General features: G+C 39.4%; 2 long non-coding RNA genes across 2 annotated transcripts in view; both read left to right on the plus strand.

Annotated features, from left to right (window-relative positions):
- The window catches only part of LOC109547193 (uncharacterized), a 473,400-nt gene that overhangs the window by 43,077 nt on the left and 410,224 nt on the right, over positions 1–20,099 (plus strand). The window contains exon 3 of the long non-coding RNA XR_004526090.2: positions 15,417–15,489. This is a non-coding gene — a long non-coding RNA (uncharacterized lncRNA). The remainder of the gene's footprint in view (positions 1–15,416; positions 15,490–20,099) is intronic.
- On the plus strand, positions 12,551–15,118 carry LOC141279286 (uncharacterized). The gene is made up of 3 exons (XR_012333257.1): positions 12,551–12,682; positions 12,956–13,005; positions 15,068–15,118. It is a non-coding gene; the product is annotated as an uncharacterized lncRNA (long non-coding RNA).

Here is a 20,099-nt window from a genome sequence, read left to right on the forward strand (position 1 = left end):
CCACCTCGCTGAGGGATATCTCCTTTACTCCCCATCTTCAGTTTTCTCCAGAAAGCCTTTCTGATCCCAGCCCTCGCCCACCAGGCTGGGTTCAGTGCCAGTCCTCTGTGTTAATGAATCATAGGACTTACCTTGTTTAATTTTCCATGTATCTCTCCTTATAACTCTTCCACCAGACTCTGAGCTTTTTGAGGACAGAAACTAATGCTTTTACTGGTATCATTTGGTAGAGTGTTTGGTAGTAGGTGCTCAATAAATGTTTACTGAATACATAAATGATGAGAATCTATTATACACTTAAAAATAATTGATCAAATAATTACTGGTTGGAACACATCCCTTGAACAACATAAATGTTGAAATATCCATTCAAGAGGGGGAAAATGTGTGTATCTGGATGTTGTACTTTCTAAGAGAGTTGTCTTTACACAGAGGTTTCTGAAAAATAAGTCCAGGTTGTGTTTGTGGATTGTCTAGGCCCAGATCTTGTGGAGGAAGGCAGTTCTGAAATTGCCACGGACTTATGGTAATGACTGTTTGGAATTTACTGAATGATTTTACCACTTCTTTCTCTAAATGCATCAGGGAACAAACAAACACAGTATTGAAATCAAACCACATCACCTTGGCTTACTTCGTATTTGCTTACTTACTGGGACTTATTATACACTAACAGCAAAATTGTACCCTAGTGTTATTTCTCTTGGAAATTCACAGGTAGCTCTTCCTTCTGCTCTTTTCCCCCCACATGTCAAATGCTCATTTTCTATCCATTTTGTGAAGTGTCCTAACAATACTGCAGAGAGGTAGTGATCAATAATGATCAAATAAGAGTAATGTTTACTGTTGCTGCATGTGTGTTTGTTTTCTGTATTTTAAAATTTTGTCTCTTTCAGTTTGTCACATTGATTCCAGATCAGCCAGGAGGCTGGCTCCTCTTGCCTGGGCCTGGATCCCTTCACAGCTCTTTTGAGCTTGGCTGGTCCTTTTTCAATAATCGCTCCCACTCAGGGACTTTGGTCTTTTGATATTTATTTTTAGGTTCAATATAGTCTCCATTATTTTAAAGGAACAGTTTTATTATCTGAAACAAACAACCACAAATAAAAAATTGGAGCCAAATCACAGGCCTCAGGACCCAGATGAGGAACAAAGAAAAATTGTTTCGAGCCGTAAATGCTTTCTTTGCAGTTTTCCTTCTGTCTATTGGGCTGGGACACATTTTCTGTAATCATAGACCAGTGATTAGGCATCAGATTATGTCTTGATGGAATAAATGTGCTGCCCTCTATTGGAAGTGTGGGAATCCTAATTTCCTTTGGATTCAGTGCTCCATTTTGGAACCCAGTCCAGCTCAGTTGTGAGGCTTATATGTGCATTGAACAGTTTTAGAGAAGTCAGTTGTCAACAGCCACCACCTCTGATTGCCGCCTTTGCCCAATTACTTTCAATTCAGCAAATGTTTATGGAACATTCACTGTGTGCCAGACATCATGCAAGATACCTGATAGATGCACAGAAGCCTCAAACATGGTTCCTGATTTCAGGAAGCTTCTGACTTTGTGAGGAAGACGGACTTATACACGAGTAAGTAGAATGGAAAACTGACGCTGCGAAGCTCCACAAATCCAAGGAATTTTAAGTGCTATGTGGGTAGTGGTGTGGCCAAAGAGGATTAGGACTCAGTACTGGACCGGTTGGGAATCCGCCTACCAATGTAGGGGACACGGGTTCGAGCCCTGGTCTGGGAAGATCCCACATGCCGCGGAGCAACTAAGCCTGTGCGCCACAACTACTGAGCCTGCGCTCTAGACCCTGGGAGGCACAGCTGCTGAGCCCACGTGCCACAACTACTGAGGCCTGTGTGCCTAGAGCCTGTGCTCTGCAACAAGAGAAGCCACCGCAATGAGAAGCCTGTGAACCACAGCGAAGAGTAGCCCCCACTTGCCACAACTAGAGAGAGCCCGCGTGCAGCAACGAAACCAACACAGCCAAAAAAAAAAAAAAGTATATATAAGTCAAGCTCAATGCCTGACTTAACAGTGGGTGTTTTGTATGTGTGGTATGCATGATTGTGGAAGGCGGTGTAATTAGAACATGGTCAGGGTTGGGGGTGTCCGGAAGGGCTGTAGCCAGAACCTCATTGACATCTTCCTCTCCTATATACTCTGAGCATTACTAGAACCATGGTGGGTGACTTCATCTACAGCATAGTAAGGTGGCAGCATGACCAGAAGCAACACACTGATGGACTGTCCAGAAAGACCATGTCCATTAACAGACGGGACGGCTGATGTGCCACACATAGCAGTACTATGTGAGCCTGCATATGCATATGTGATGGCCCAGCTGGCTGAGTACAAAGAGTGGGCACTGGGGACCCATCTGTACCAGTAGTACAGGAAGCGGGGGAGAAGGTGAGAGATGTGGGTAGAGAAGTCATGGAGGAGCAGTCATTAGGGCTTGGGATGTTGCAAGGATTCTGGCTTCATTCTTAGTAAAATGGGAAGCCATGACAGGGTTTTTGTTTTCTTTTTTTTTTAATTTTATTTTTTTATACAGCAGGTTCTTATTAGTTATCTATTTTATACATATTACTGTATATATGTCAATCCCAATCTCCCAATTTATCCCACCACCACTACCCCCCTAATCCCCTGCTTTCCCCCCTTGATGTCCATACGTTTGTTCTCTACATCTGTGTCTCTATTTCTGCCTGGTAAACTGGTTCATCTGTACCGTTTTTCCAGATTCCACATATATGCATTACTATATGATATTTGTTTTTCTCTTTCTGATTTACTTCACTTTGTATGACAGTATCTAGGTCCATCCACATCTCTACAAATGACCCAATTTAGTTCCTTTTTATGCCTGAGTAATATTCCACTGTATATATGTACCACTTATTCTTTACCCATTCGTCTCTCAAAGCACATGTACATTGCTTCCATGACCTGGCTATTGTATACAGTGCTACAGTGAACATTGGGGTGCATGTGTGTTTTTGAATTATGGTTTTCTCTGAGTATATGGCCAGTAGTGGGATTGCTGGGTCGTATGGTAGTTCTATTTTTAGTTTTTTAAGGAACCTCCATACGCTCTCCATAATGGCTGTATCAATTTACATTCCCACCAACAGTGCAAGAGTGTTCCCTTTTCTCCACACCCTCTCCAGCATTTGTTGTTTGTAGATTTTTGATGATGCCCATTCTAACTGGTGTGAGGTGATACCTCATTGTAGTTCTGATTTGCATTTCTCTAATAATTAGTGGTGTTGAGCAGCTTTTCATGTACCTCTTGGCCATCTGTATGTCTTCTTTGGAGAAATGTCTATTTAGGTCTTGTGACCATTTTCTGATTCGGTTGTTTGTTTTTTTAATATTGAGCTGCATGAGCTGTTTATATATTTTGGAGATTAATCCTTTGTCTGTTGATCGTCTGCAAATATTTTCTCTGATTCCGAGTGTTGTCTTTTGGTCTTGTTTATAGTTTCCTTTGCTGTGCAAAAGCTTTTAAGTTTCATTAGGTCCCATTTGTTTATTTTTGATTTTATTTCCATTTCTTTAGGAGGTGGATCAAAAAAGATCTTGCTGTGATTTACGTCAAAGAGTGCTCTTCCTATGTTTTCCTCTAAGAGTTTTATGGTGTCCAGTCTTACATTTAGGTCTCTAATCCATTTTGAGTTTATTTTTGTGTATGGTGTGAGGGAGTGTTCTAATTTCATTCTTTTACATGTAGCTGTCCATTTTTCCCAGCACCACTTATTGAAGAGACTGTGTTTTCTCCATTGTATATCCTTGCCTCTTTTGTCATAGATTAGTTGACCATAGGTGCATGGGTTTTACTCTGGGCTTTCTATCCTGTTCCATTGATCTATATTTCTGTTTTTGTGCCAGTACCATATTGTCTTGATTACTGTAGCTTTGTAGTATCCTCGGAGGTTAGGAAGTCTGAATCCTCCACCTCCGTTTTTTTCCCTCAAGATTGCTTTGGCTATTCAGGGTCTTTTGTGTCTCCATACAAATGTTAAGATTTTTTGTTCTAGTTCTGTAAAAATGCCACTGGTAGTTTGATGGGGATTGCATTGAATCTGTAGATTGCTTTAGGTAGTAGGGTCATTTTCACAATATTGATTCTTCCAATCCAAGAACATGGTATATCTCTCCAACTGTTTGTGTCATCTTTGATTTCTTTCAGCAGTGTCTTATAGTTTTCTGAATACAGGTTTTTACCTTCCTAGGTAGGTTTCTTCCTAGGTATTTTATTCTTGTTGTTGCAATGGTGAATGGGATTGTTTCCTTAATTTCTCTTTCTGATCTTTTGTTGTTAATGTATAAGAATGCAAGAGATTTCTGTGTATTAATTTTGAATCCTTCAAATTTACAAAATTCATTGATTAGCTCTAGTAGTTTTCTGGTGGCATCGTTAGGATTCTCTATGTATAGTATCATGTCACCTGCAAACAGTGACAGTTTTACTTCTTCTTTTCCAATTTGTATTCCTTTTATTTCTCTTTCTTCTCTGACTGCCGTGGCTAGGACTTCCAAAACTATATTGAATAATAGTGGCGAGAGTGGACATCCTTGTCTTGTTTCTGATCTTAGTGGAAATGCTTTCAGTTTTTCACCATTGAGAATGAAGTTTGCTGTGGGTTTGTCATATATGGCCTTTATTATGTTGAGGCAACTTCCCTCTATGCCTACTTTCTGGAGAGTTTTTATCATAAATGGGTATTGAATTGTGTCGAAAGATTTCTCTGCATCTATTGAGATGACCATATGGTTTTTCTCCTTCAATTTGTTAATATGGTGTATCACATTGATTGATTTGCGTATATTGAAGAATCCTTGCATTCCTGGAATAAACCCCACTTGATCATGGTGTATGATCCTTTTAATGTGCTGTTGGATTCTGTTTGCTAGTAGTTTGTTGAGGATTTTTGCATCTGTATTCATCAGTGATATTGGCCTGTAGTTTTCTTTCTTTGTGTCATCCTTGTCTGCTTTTGGTATCAGGGTGATGTTGGTCTCGGAGAATGAGTTTGGGAGTGTTCCTCCCTCTGCTATATTTTGGAAGAGTTTGAGAGGGATAGGTGTTAGCTCTTCTCTAAATGTTTGATAGAATTCTCCTGTGAAGCCATCTGGTCCTGGCTTTTGTTTGTTGGAAGATTTTTAATCACAGTTTCAATTTCAGTGTTTGTGATTGGTCTGTTCATATTTTCTATTTCTCCCTGATTCAGTCTTGTCAGGTTGTGCACTTCTAAGAATTAGTCCATTTCTTCCAGGTTGTCCATTTTATTGGCATTAAGTTGCTTGTAGTAATCTCTCATAATCTTTTGTATTTCTGCAGTGTCAGTTGTTACTTCTCCTTTTTCATTTCAAATTCTATTGATTTGAGTCTTCTCCCTTTTTTTCTTGATGAGTCTGGCTAACGGTTTATCAATTTTATTTATCTTCTCAAAGAACCAGCTTTTAGTTTTATTGTTCTTTGCTATCGTTTCCTTCATTTCTTTTTCATTTATTTCTAATCTGATCTTTATGATTTCTTTCCTTCTGCTAAACTTGGGGTTTTTTTGTTCTTCTTTCTCTAATTGCTTTAGGTGCAAGGTTAGGTTGTTTATTCGAGATGTTTCCTGTTTCTTAAGGTAGGATTGTATTGCTGTAAACTTCCCTCTTAGAACTGCTTTTGCTGCATCCCATAGGTTTTGGGTCGTCATGTCTCCATTGTCATTTGTTTCTAGGTATTTTTTGATTTCCTCTTTGATTTCTTCAGTGATCACTTCGTTATTAAGTAGTGTATTGTTTAGCCTCCATGTGTTTGTATTTTTTAAAGATCTTTTCCTGTAATTGATATCTAGTCTCATAGCGTTGTGGTCGGAAAAGATACTTGATACAATTTCAATTTTCTTAAATTTTCCAAGGCTTGATTTGTGACCCAAGATATTATCTATCCTGGAGAATGCTCCATGAGCACTTGAGAAAAATGTATATTCTGTTGTTTTTGGATGGAATGTCCTATTAATATCAATTAAGTCCATCTTGTTTAATGTAACATTTAAAGCTTGTGTTTCCTTATTTATTTTCATTTTGGATGATCTGTCCATTGGTGAAAGTGGGGTGTTAAAGTCCCCTACTATGAATGTGTTACTGTCGATTTCCCCTTTTATGGCTGTTAGTATTTGCCTTATGTATTGTGGTGCTCTTATGTTGGGTGCATAAATATTTACAATTGTTATATCTTCTTCCTGGATCGATTCATTGATCATTATGTAGTGTCCTTCTTTGTCTCTTCTAATAGTCTTTATTGTAAAGTCTATTTTGTCTGATATGAAAATTGCTACTCCAGCTTTCTTTTGGTTTCCATTTGCATGGAATATCTTTTTCCATCCCCTCACTTTCAGTCTGCATGTGTCCCTAGGTCTGAAGTGGTTCTCTTGTAGACAGCATATATATGGGTCTTGTTTTTGTATCCATTCAGCCAGTCTGTGACTTTTGGTGGGAACATTTAATCCATTTACATTTAAGGTAATTATCGATATGTATGTTCCTATTCCCATTTTCTTAATTGTTTTGGGTTTGTTATTATAGGTCTTTTCCTTCTCTTGTGTTTCTTGCCTAGAGAAGATCCTTTAGCATTTGTTGTAAAGCTGGTTTGGTAGTGCTGAACTCTCTCAGCTTTTGCTTGTCTGTAAAGGTTTTAATTTCTCCATCAAATCTAAATGAGATCCTTGCTGGGTAGAGTAATCTTGGTTGCAGATTGTTCTCCTTCATCACTTTAAATATGTCCTGCCACTCCCTTCTGGCTTGCAGAGTTTCTGCTGAAAGATCAGCTGTTAACCTTATGGGCATTCACTTGTGTTTTATTTGTTGTTTTTCCCTGCTGCTTTTAATATGTTTTCTTTGTATTTAATTTTTGACAGTTTGATTAATATGTGTCTTGGCGTGTTCCTCCATGGATTTATCCTGTATGGGACTCTCTGTGCTTCCTGGACTTGATTAACTATTTCCTTTCTCATATTAGGGAAGTTTTTAACTATAATCTCTTCAAATATTTTCTCAGTCCCTTTCTTTTTCTCTTCTTCTTCTGGAAACCCTATAATTCGAATGTTGGTGCACTTAATGTTGTCCCAGAGGTCTCTGAGACTGTCCTCAGTTCTTTTCATTCTTTTTTCTTTATTCTGCTCTGCAGTAGTTATTTCCACTATTTTATCTTCCAGGTCACTTATCCGTTCTTCTGCCTCAGTTATTCTGTTATTGATTCCTTCTAGAGTATTTTTAATTTCACTTATTGTGTTGTTCATCATTGCTTGTTTCATCTTCAGTTCTTCTAGGTCCTTGTTAAATGTTTCTTGCATTTTCTCTTCTATTTCTAAGATTTTGGATCATCTTTACTATCATTAGTCTGAATTCTTTTTCAGGTAGACTGCCTATTTCCTCTTCATTTGTTAGGTCTGGTGAGATTTTATCTTGCTCCTTCATCTGCTGTGTGTTTTTCTGTCTTCTCATTTTGCTTACCTTACTGTGTTTGGGGTCTCCTTTTTGCAGGCTGCAGGTTCGTAGTTCTCTTTGTTTCTTGGGTCTGTCTGCAGTTGCTAGAGTTGGTTCAGTGGGTTGTGTAAGCTTCCTGGTGGAGGGGACTAGTGCCTGTGTTCTGGTGTATGAGGCTGGATCTTGTCTTTCTGGTGGGCAGGTCCACGTCTGGTGGTGTGTTTTGGGGTGTCTGCGGACTTATTATGATTTTAGGCAGCCTCTCCGCTAATGGGTGGGGTTGTGTTCCTGTCTTGCTAGTTGTTTGGCATAGGGTGTCCAGCACTGTAGCTTGCTGGTCGTTGAGTGAAGCTGGGTGCTGGTGTTGAGGTGGAGATCTCTGGGAGATTTTCGCTGTTTGATATTACATGGAGCTGGGAGGTCTCTTGTGGACCAGTGTCCTGAAGTTGTCTCTCCCACCTCAGAGGCACAGCACTGAGTCCTGGCTGGAGCACCAAGAGCCTTTCATCCACATGTCTCAGAATAAAAGGGAGAAAAAGTAGAAAGAAAGAAAGAAAGAGAGAAAGAGAGAAAGAAAGAAAGAAAGAAAGAAAGAAAGAAAGAAAGAAAGAGAGAGAAAGAGAGAGGATAAAATATAATTAGGTAAAATATAATAAAGTTATTAAAATAGAAAAATAATTATTAAGGAAAAAAAATTTTTTAAAGTAAAATAAAAATGGACAGATAGACCCCTAGGACAAATGGTGAAAGCAAAGCTATACAGACAAAATCTCACACAGAAGCATCACATACACACTTACAAAAAGAGGAAAAGGGGAAAAAATAATAAATCTTGCTCTCAAAGTCTACCACCTCAATTGTGGGATGATTCGTTGTCTATTCATGTATTCCACAGATGAAGGGTACATCAAGTTGATTGTGGAGATTTATTCCGCTGCTCCTGTGGCTGCTGGGAGAGATTTCCCTTTCCCTTCTTTGTTCGCACAGCTCCTGGGGTTCAGCTTTGGATTTGGTCCCACCTCTGCGTGTAGGTCGCCGGAGGGCATCTTTTCTTTGCTCAAACAGGGCGGGGTTAAAGGAGCCGCTGATTCGGGGCCTCTGGCTCACTCAGGCCGGGAGGAGGGGGGGTATGGAGTGCAGGGCGAGCGTGCGGCGGCAGAGGCCAGCGTGACGTTGCACCAGCCTGAGGCGCGCCGTGCTTTCTCCCTGCGAAGTTGTCCCTGGATCACGGGTCCCGGGCAGTGGTGGGCGGCACAGGCTCCCGGGAGGGGAGGTGGGGATAGTGACCTGTGCTTGCACACAGGCTTCTTGGTGGCGGCAGCAGCAGCCTTAGCGTCTCATGCCCGTCTCTGGGGTCCGCGCTGTTAGCCGTGGCTCGCGCCCATCTCTGGAGCTCCTTTAAGCAGCGCTCTTAATCCCCTCTCTTCGTGCACCAGGATACAAAGAGGGAAGAAAAAGTCTCTTGCCTCTTCGGCAGGTCCAGACTTTTTCCCAGACTCCCTCCCAGCTAGTCGTGGTGCACTAGCCCCTTCAGGCTGTGTTCATGCCGCCAGACCTCTCCCTGCGCTCTGACCAAAGCCCAAGCCTCAGCTCCCATCGCCCCCTCCCTGGCGGGTGAGCAGACAAGCCTCTCGTGCTGGTGAGTGCTGATTGGCACCAGTCCTCCATGCGGGAATCTCTCCGCTTTGCCCTCCGCACCCCTGTTGCTGTGCTCTCCAACGTGGCCCCAAAGCTCCCCCCCTCCACCACCCGCAGTCTCCACCCACGAAGGGGCTTCTAGTGTGTGGAAACCTTTCCTCCTTCACGACTCCCTCCCACTGGTGCAGGTCCCGTCCCTATTGTTTTGTCTCTGTTTATTCTTTTTTCTTTTGCCCTACCCAGGTACGTGGGGAGTTTCTTGCCTTTTGGGAGGTCTGAGGTCTTCTGCCAGCGTTCAGTAGGTGTTCTGTAGGAGTTGTTCCACGTGTAGATGTATTTCTGATGTATCTGTGGGGAGGAAGGTGATCTCCGCTTCTCACTCTTCTGCCATCTTCCCCCTCTCTCTCGCTGTTGCTAAGTCCTGTTTGCTAGTATTTTGTTGAGGATTTTTGCATCTATATTCATCAGTAATATTGTTCTGTAATTTTCTTTTTTTGTATTATCTTTGTCTGGTTTTGGTATTAGGGTGATGGTGGCATCATAGAATGAGTTTGGGAGTGTTCCTTCCTCTGCAATTTTTTGGAAGAGTTTGAGAAGGATGGGTGTTAGCTCTTCTCTAAATGTTTGATAGAATTCACCTGTGAAGCCATCTGGTCCTGGGCTTTTGTTTGTTGGAAGATTTTTAATCCACTTTTCAATTTCATTACTTGTGATTTGTCTGTTCATATTTTCTATTTCTTCCTGGTTCAGTCTTGGAAGGTTATACCATTCTAAGAATTTGTCCATTTCTTCCAGGTTGTCCATTTTATTGGCATAGAGTTGCTTGTAGTAGTCTCTTAGGATGCTCTGTATTTCTGTGGTGTCTGTTTTACATTCTCCTTTTTCATTTCTAATTTTATTGATTTGAGTCCTTTCCCTCTTTTTCTTGATGAGTCTGGCTAAATGTTTATCAATTTTCTTTATCTTCTTATAGAACCAGTCTTTTGTTTTATTGACCTTTGCTCTTGTTTTATTTGTTTCTGTTTTATTTATTTCTGCTCTGATCTTTATGATTTCTTTTCTTCTACTAACTTCGGGTTTTGTTTGTTCTTCTTTCTCTAGTTCCTTTAGGTGTAAGCTTTGATTTTTTAGTTGAGATTTTTCTTATTTCTTGAGGTTGGATTGTATTGCTATAAACTTCCCTCTTAGAGTTGCTTTTGCTGCATCCCATAGGTGTTGGATTGTTGTGTTTTCATTGTCATTTTTCTCTAGGTATTTTTTGATTTCCTCTTTGATTCCTTCCATGATATCTTTGTTATTTAATAATATATTGTTTAGCCTCCATGTGTTTGTGTTTCTTTACATTTTTTTCTGTAATTGATTTCTAATCTCATAGCGTTGTGGTCGGAAAAGATGCTTTATATGATTTCAGGTTTCTTAAATTTACTAAGGCTTGGTTTTTGACCAAAGATGTGATCTACCCTGGAGAATGTTCCGTGTGCACTTGAGAAGAAAGTAGAATCTGTTTTTGGTTGGAATATCCTATAAATATCAAAAATCTGTCTGTTGTGTCATTTAAAGCTTGTGTTTCCTTATTAATTTTCTGTTTGGATGATCTGTCCATTCATGTAAGTGAGGTGTTAAAAGTCCCCCCCCCATTATTGTGTTACTGTCATTACAATACATTACAATACAATACATTACAATACATACAGGATCCATTCTGAAGAATGAAGCTGCCACGAACTGAGCTGGGGAAGCCCAAGGGAGGACGTTGAGGGAATATTAAAATTCAGATATCTCTTAGATATCTCGCTGGAGATTGTGAGCAGGTAGTCTGGTGCTCAGTGGGGAGGTGTGGGCTGGAGATGCAAACTGAGGAGTTGTCAGCATGTCCATAGTGTTTAATGCTAGGAAACTAAGTGAGGTCACCCAGAATACAAAGGTAGGTCAAGAAAAGAGAACCAAGTACTTGAGCTATGAGATTCATTTAGAGTCACGCTTGAGTTCTCAACTCTGACAATCCCTGAAGGAAAGAAAGAGGTTGAACATCTCTTTTCCAATTTATTTGACTGTGGAGCACACTTTCCCCCTGTGTACCTGTGGAATTTCCTCTTTTATAGATCTTAGTATTTGCCTTATGTATTGAGGTGCTCCTATGTTGGGTGCATATATATTTATAATTGTTATATGTTCTTTTTGGATTGATCCCTTGATGATTATGTAGTGTCCATCCTTGTCTTTTGTAACATTCTTTATTTTAAAGTCTATCTTATCTGATATGAGTATTGCTACTGCAACTTTCTTGATTTCCATTTGCATGGAATATCTTTTTCCATCCCCTCACTTTCAGTCTGTATGTGTCCCTAGGTCTGAAGTGGGTCTCTTGTAGACAGCATATATATGGGTCTTGTTTTTGTATCCATTCAGAGGGCCTGTGTCTTTTGGTTGGAGTATTTAATCCATTCACGTTTAAGGTAATTATCGATGTGTATGTTCCTATTACCAGTTTCTTAATTGTTATGGGTTTGTTTTTGTAGGTCTTTTTCTTCTTTTGTGTTTCCCACTTAGAGAAGTTCCTTTAGCATTTGTTGTAGAGCTGGTTTGGTGCTGCTGAATTCTCTTAGCTTTTGCTTGTCTGTAAAGTTTTTAATTTCTCTGTGAAATCTGAATCAGATCCTTTCCAGGTAGAGTAATCTTGGTTGTAGGTTCTTCCCTTTCATCACTTTAAATATATCATGCCACTCCCTTCTGGCTTGTAGAGTTTCTGCTGAGAAGTCAGCTGTTAACCTTATGGGAGTTCCTTTGTATGTTATTTGTCATTTTTCCCTTATTGCTTTTAATAATTTTTCTTTGTCTTTAATTTTTGTCAATTTGAGTACTATGTGTCTTGCTGTGTTTCTCCTTGGGTTTATTCTGCCTGTGACTCTGTGTGCTTCCTGGACTTGGGTGGCTATTTTATTTCCCATGTTAGGGAAGTTTTCGACTATAATCCCTTCAAATATTTTCTCGGGCCCTTTCTCTCTCTCTTCTCCTTCTGGGACCCGTATACTGCAAATGTTGGTGCATTTAATGTTGTCCCAGAGGTCTCTTAGGCTGTCCTAGTTCCTTTTCATTCTCTTTTGTTTATTCTGTTCCATGGGAGTGAGTTCCACCATTATGTCTTCCAGGTCACTTATCCATTCTTCTGCCTCAGTTATTCTGCTATTAATTCCTTCTAGTGTATTTTTCATTTCCATCATTGTATTGTTCATCTCTGTTTGTTCTTTAATTCTTCTAGGTGTTCTTTAATTCTTTCAGGTCTTTGTTAAAGATTTCTTTCATCTTTTCAATCTTTGCCTTCATTCTTTTTCCATGGTCCTGGACCATCTTCTCTATTTTTATTCTGAATTCTTTTTCTGGAAGGTTGCCTATTTCCACTTCATTTAGTTGTTTTTCTGGGGTTTTATCTTGTTCATTCACCTGGTACATAGTCCCCTGCCTTTTCATTTTGTCTATATTTCTGTTAATGTGCTTTTCCTTCCATAGGCTGCAGAATTCTGGTTCTTCTTGTTTCTGCTGGCTGCCCTCTGGTGGTGAGTCTAAGAGGCTTGTGCAAGCTTCCTGATGGGAGGGACTGGCAGTGGGTAGAACTGGGTGTTGCTCTAGTGGGCTGAACTCAGTAAAACTTTAATTTGCTTGTCTGCTGATGGGTGGGGTTGAGTTCCCTCCCTGTTGGTTGTTTGGCCTGAAGTGGCCCAGAACTGGAGGCTACAAACTCTTTGGTGGGGTTAATGGTGGACTCTTGGAGGGCTCATGCCAGGGAGTACTTCCAAGAACTTCTTCTGCCAGTGTCCTTGTCCCCACAGTGAGCCACAGCCACCCCCTGCCTCTGCAGGAGCCCCTCCAACACTAGCAGGTAAGTCTGGCTCAGTCTCCCATGCAGTCACTGCTCCTTCTCCTGGGTCCTAATGCTCACACTACTTTGTGTGTGCCCTCCAAGAGTGGAGTCTCTGTTTTCCCCAGTCCTGTCAAAGTCCTGCAATCAAATCCCGTTAGCCTTCAAAATCTGATTCTCTAAGAATTCCTCCTCCCACTGCTGGACCCCCAGGATGCAAGCCTGACATGAGGTTCAGAACCTTCACTCCAGTGCATGGACTTCTGTGGTATAAGTGTTCTCCAGTTTGTGAGTCACCCACCCAGCAGTTATGGGATTTGCTTTTATTGTGATTGCACCCCTCCTACCATCTCTTTGTGGCTTCTCCTTTGTCTTTGGATGTGGGGTACCTTTTTTAGTGACTTCCAGTGTCTTCCTGTCGATGATTGTTCAGCATTTAATTGTGATTCTGGTACTCTCACAAGAGCGAGTCCACAGCAGGGTTTTGAGGAAAGGGGTGCTGTGACCTGTTAAAGTAAAGGTAGCACTCAACCTAGGTGTTGGGTTGAGAATAGACAACATCGGGGAAGGACAGGAGCAGGGACACCAGTTAGGTGGCCCTTTAAATAATTCAGGTGAGGGATGATGGTGGCCTGGATCAGGGTGGTGGGTTGGGGTTATGAGAAGTGGTCAAATTCTGAATATATTTTGGATGTAGAGCTGATTTGAATTTGCTGATGGACTAAATATGGGATGTGGGAGAAATAGAGGAATCATGAATGGCATTAAGATTTTTGTCCTGAGTAACCTGAAGAATGAAGTTGCCATGAACTGAGCTGAGGAAGCCCAAGGGAGGAGGTTGAGGGAATATTAAAATTCAGATATCTCTTAGATATCTCGCTGGAGATTGTGAGCAGGCAGTCTGGTGCTCAGTGGGGAAGTGTGGGCTGGAGATGCAAACTGAGGAGTTGTCAGCATGTCCATAGTGTTTAAAGCTAGGAAACTAAGTGAGGTCACCCAGAATACAACGGTAGGTCAAGAAAAGAGAACCAAGTACTTGAGCTATGAGATTCATTTAGAGTCACACTTGAGTTCTCAACTCTGACAATCCCTGAAGGAAAGAAAGAGGTTGAACGTCTCTTTTCCCAATTTATTTGACTGTGGAGCACACTTTCCCCCTGTGTACCTGTGGAATTGCTGTTCTATTGAATAGATTTTTGAGAAGGCCACGTTAGGCTTGGGAGGTAGCCTAGGGCCCTAAGGAGAGGAACTTTCCATGTTCTGCTAAGGAATTTGGACTTTATCTCCTAGGTGGTGGGAGGGCCACTGATGGGTTTTAAGAGAAGTAACAGGATGGTATATTTTTGTGGCAGTGTGGAAGGTGGTTTTGGCGGTGGTGGGGGGGAGTCTGAAGGAAGAAGACAAGTGAATAGGTGATTGAAGTAGCCTAGGTGAAAGATGATAAAGCCCTGAATATAGCAATTGGGAATGGAGAGAGAGAATCAGATGAAATGGGTATTTACGAAGTTTAGAATCCATAAGATTTGAAGACCTGTCAGACATAGTAGGTGATGAAAAAGATTCTACGATAACCCTGAGGGTTCTGGCTTGGATAGGATTTTCTATAATTACCTGTATCCCTTAGGAGAGGTCTATCAATGCAAGCTACAAACCAGTACTTCATGTAATTAACTTTTACTTTTAACATGGTTCAAGTTATATTTTATTTTACAATGAAAAATGGGAATCGATTTAATGTTCAGACAATGCTGCCTGTCATTCATAAAGTCATATTACTTTTTCGTTAATACAAAAACATTTAAAATGGTACTTAATAGAGTGAGTGTGATGAACTGTTTGAATGTACATGGGAGCATGGTGGTGCTTTCTTTCTAACATTAATAGTTATATTTTGGGATTGGTGTGTTCTAATCTTTTGTATGCATAATACAGATTGTAAAAGAGAGCAGATTATACTGACTAGAAAAACGTTCCTAGGGGGTTAAGTTAAGGACCTTGGATATATGCCTGGGCCCTGTTTTCCAACACTGTTAGAAAGTGGGAGACATTCCAGTATTGCTTATTTTGATTGTTCTATGTTCAGAATGGTGGCTGACAAATGCTGGCATTCCTCTGGCTACTCCATGGACACTGGAAAGAAGGGATGCTTCTTTAGTGTAGTGATGGTATGTCCATAGCCTTTTACCTTTTCAAATAACCTCTTGCCTGCAGTGGTAGCATGTCCCAAATAGCTTAGGTTCTAAAAACTGAATTGAGAAGCAGAACCAAGTTGTTTAGGGTTATGCAAATGATGCATAATGTCGTAACTTGACTACTAATGAAGAAAGACTTTCAGTTTGACATATAATTAATTCTTAAGAAAATAAATGAAGATTTTGGGGGTAGTAAATATTGGTTCTGTTCACAGGTATTTCTGGTTTTCTTCCCTCTAGGCACATGTAGGATTGAACCTCCTGATCTGTGTTATAGAAGACTGGCCATGTGACTGACTTCAGCCAATGAAATGTAAGTGGAAATGATGTGCATTACCTCTGGATAAGAGTCAGTAAGAGCTAGTGTATAAGTTGCTACATATCCTTTCCCTTGTCATGGTGCCCAGTGATGCTTCAGATGATGGAGGCTCTTAGTTTTTGTTCCTGACTGAGGCAATGTGGGGATGAGTCCTTAGAGGATTTGTAAGCTTTATTATTATTTTTTAATTTTTAAATTTAATTTTATTTATTTTTTATACAGCAGGTTCTAATTAGTTTTCCATTTTATACATATTAGTGTATACATGTCAATAAAAATCTCCCAATTCATCATACCACCCCCAACCCCACCCCCCACTGCCACTTTCCCCCCTTGGTGTCCATACACTTTTTCTCTACATCTGTGTCTTTATTTCTGCCCTGCAAACTGGTTCATCTGTACCATTTTTCTAGGTTCGACATATATGCATTAATATATGTTTTTCTCTTTCTGACTTACTTCACTCTGTATGACAGTTCCTAGGTCCCTCCACATCTCTACAAATGACCCAATTTGGTTCCTTTTTATGGCTGAGTAATATTCCATTTTATGTATGTACCACATCTTCTTTATCCATTCATCTGTCGATGGGCATTTAGGTTGCTTCCATGACCTGGCTATTGTAAATAGTGCTGCAATGAACATTGGGGTGCATGTGTCTTTTTGAATTATGGTTTTCTCTGGGTATATGCCCAGGAGTGGGATTGCTGGGTCATATGGTAATTCTATTTTTAGTTTTTTAAGGAACCTCCATACTGTTCTCCACAGTGGCTGTATCAATTTACATTCCCACCAACAGTGCAAGAGGGTTCCCATTTCTCCACACCCTCTCCAGCATTTGTTTTTGTAGATTTTTGATGATGCCCATTCTAACTGATGTGAGGTGATACCTAGTTGCCATTTTGATTTGAATTTCTCTAGCAATTAGTGATGTTGAGCAGCTTTTCATGTGCCTCTTGGCCATCTGTATGTCTTCTTTGGAGAAATGTCTATTTAGGTCTTCTGCCCATTTTTGGATTGGGTTGTTTGTTTTTTTAATATTGAGCTGCATGAGTTGTTTATATATTTTGGAGACTAATCCTTTGTCCGTTGATTCATTTGCAAATATTTTCTCCCATTTTGAGGGTGGTCTTTTCGTCTTGTTTGTAGATTCCTTTGATTTGCAAAGGCTTTTAAGTTTCATTAGGTCCCATTTGTTTATTTTTGTTTTTATTTCCATTACTCTAGGAGATGGATCAAAAAAGATCTTGCTGTGATTTATGTCAAAGAGTGTTCTTCCTATGTTATCCTCTGAGAGTTTTATGGTGTCTGGTCTTACATTTAGGTCTCTAATCCATTTTGAGTTTATTTTTGTGTATGGTGTTAAGGAGTGTTCTAATTTCATTCTTTTACATGTAGCTGTCCAGTTTTCCCAGCACCACTTATTGAAGAGACTGTCTTTTCTCCACTGTATATCCTTGCCTCCTTTGTCATAGATTAGTTGACCATAGATGCGTGGGTTTACCTCTGGGCTTTTGTTCCTGTTACATTGATCTATATTTCTGTTTTTGTGCTAGTACCATATTGTCTTGATTACTTTGTAGTGTAGTCTGAAGTCAGGAAGTTTGTTTCCTCCAGCTCCGTTTTTTTCCCTCAAGACTGTTTTGGCTATTCAGGGTCCTTTGTGTCTCCATACAAATTTTAAGATTTTTTGTTCTAGTTCTGTAAAAAATGCCATTGGTAATTTGATAGGGATTGCATTGAATCTGTAGATTGCTTTGGGTAGTATAGTCATTTTCACAGTATTGATTCTTCTAATCCAAGAACATGGTATATCTCTCCATCTGTTTATATCATTACTTTCTTTCATCAGTGTCTTAGAGTTTTCTGTATACAGGTCTTTTTTCCCCCTAGGTAGGTTTATACCTAGATATTTTATTCTTTTTGTTGCAATGGTAAATGGGAGTGTTTCCTTAATTTTTCCTTCAGATTTTTCATCATTAGTGTATAGGAATGCAAGAGATTTCTTTGCATTAATTTTGTATCCTGCAACTTTACCAGATTCATTGATTACCTCTAGTAGTTTTCTGGTGGCATCTTGAGGATTCTCTATGTGTAAGTATCATGTCATCTGCAAACAGTGACAGTTTTACTTCTTCTTTTCCAATTTGTATTCCTTTTATTTCTTCTTCTTCTCTGATTGTTGGGACTAGGACTTCCAAAAGTATGTTGAATAATAGTGGCGAGAGGGGACATCCTTGTCTTGTTCCTGATCTTAGAGAAAATGCTTTCAGTTTACCACCATTGAGAATGATGTTTGCTGTGGGTTTGTTGTATATGGCCTTTATTATGTTGAGGCAGTTCCCTCTATGCCCACTTTCTGGAGAGGTTTTATCAAAAATGGGTGTTGAATTTTGTCAAAAGCTTTTTCTGCATCTATTGAGATGATCATATGGTTTTTATTCTTCAATTTGTTAATATGGTGTATCACGTTGATTGTTTTGAGTATATTGAAGAATCCTTGCATCCCTGGGATAAATCCCACTTGATCATGGTGTATGATCCTTTTAATGTGTTGTTGGATTCTGCTTGCTAGTATTTTGTTGAGGATTGTTACATCTATATTCATCAGTAATATTGGTCTGTAATTTTCTCTTTATTTAGTATGTTTGTCTGGTTTTGGTATCAGGGCGACGGTAGCCTCATAGATGAGTTTGGGAGTGTTCCTTCCTCTGCAATTTTTTTGGACGAGTTTGAGAAGAATGAGTGTTAGCTCTTCTCTAAATGTTTGCTAAATTTTACCTGTGAAGCCATCTGGTCCTGGACTTTTGTTTGTTGTAAGATTTTTAGTTATGGTTTCAATTTCATTACTTGTGACAGGTCTGTTTATATTTTCTAAGTCTTCCTGGTTTAGTCTTGGAAAATTGTACCTTTCCAAGAATTTGTCCATTTCTTCCAGATTTTCCATTTTATTGGCATAGAGTTGCTTGTAGTAGTCTCTTAGGGTGCTTTGTATTTCTGTGGTGTCTGTTGTAACTTCTCCTTTTTCTTTTCTAATTTTATTGATTAGAGTCCTCTCCCTCTTTTTGTTGATGAGTCTGGCTAATGGTTTATCAATTTTGTTTATCTTCTCAAAGAACCAGCTTTTAGTTTTATTGATGTTTGCTATTGTTTTCTTTGTTTCTAGTTCATTTATTTCTGCTCTGATCTTTATGATTTCTTTCCTTCTACTAACTTTAGGTTTTGTTTGTTCTTCTTTCTGTAGTTCCTTTAGGTGTAAGTTTAGATTGTTTATTTGAGATTTTCCTTGTTTCTAGAGGTAGGCTTGTATTGCTATAAACTTCCCTTTTAGAACCATTTTGCTGCATCCCATAGTTTTTGGATCATCGTGTTTCCATTGTCATTTGTCTCTAGGTATTTTTTGATTTCCTCTTTGATTTCTTCCGTGATATCTTTGTTATTTAGTAATATATTGTTTAGCCTCCATGTGTTTGTGTTTTTTTACATTTTTTCCTATAATTTTTTTCTAATCTCATAGTGTTGTGGTCAGAAAAGATGCTTTATATGATTTCAGGTTTCTTAAATTTACCAAGGCTTGATTTGTGACCCAAGATGTGATCTGTCCTGGAGAATGTTCCAGGTGCACTTGAGAAGAAAGTGCAATCAGCTGTTTTGGGGTAGAATGTCTTCTAAATATCAATTAAATCTGTCTATTGTGTCATTTAAAGCTTGTGTTTCCTTATTAATTTTCTGTTTGGATGATCTGTCCACTGGTGTACGTGAGGTGTTAAAGTCCCCCACTATTATTTTGTTACTGCTTATTTCCTCTTTTATAGTTGTTAGCATTTGCCTTATGTATTGATGTGCTCCTATGTTGGGTACATATATATTTATAATTGTTATATCTTTTTCTTGGATTGATCCCTTGATCAGTATGTAGTGTCCTTCTTTGTCTCTTGTAATAGTCTCTATTTTAAAGTCTATTTTGTCTGATATGAGAATTGCTATTCCAGCTTTCTTTTGGTTTCCATTTGCATGGAATATCTTTTTACATCCCCTCATTTTTCGTCTGTATGCGTCCCTAGGTCTGATGTGGGTCTCTTGTAGCCAGCATATATACACGTCTTGTTTTTGTATCCATTCAGCCATTCTATGTCTTTTGGTTGGAGCATTTAATCCATTTACATTCAAGGTAGTTATCAATGTGTGTGTTCCTATTACCATTTTCTTAATTGTTTTGGGTTTGTTTTTGTAGGTCCTTTCCTCTTTTGTGTTTCCCACTTAGAGAAGTTCCTTTAGCATTTGTAGTAGAGCTGGTTTGGTGGTGCTGAATTATCTTAGCTTTTGCTTGTCTGTAAAGTTTTTAATTTCTCTGTTGAATATGAATGAGATCCTTGCTGGGTAGAGTAATCTTTGTTGTAGGTTTTTCCCTTTCATCACTTTAAATATGTCCTGCCACTCCCTTCTGGCTTGCAGAGTTTTTGCTGAAAGATCAGCTGTTAACCTTATGGGGATTCCCTTGTATGTTATTTGTTGTTTTTCCTTGCTGCTTTTAATATTTTTTCTTTGTATTAAATTTTTGATAGTTTTTTTTAATATGTGTCTTGGTGTGTTTCTCCTTGGAT

Source organism: Tursiops truncatus, chromosome 1 (genome assembly GCF_011762595.2).
Source record: "Tursiops truncatus isolate mTurTru1 chromosome 1, mTurTru1.mat.Y, whole genome shotgun sequence".
Classification (NCBI taxonomy): Eukaryota; Metazoa; Chordata; class Mammalia; order Artiodactyla; family Delphinidae; genus Tursiops; species Tursiops truncatus.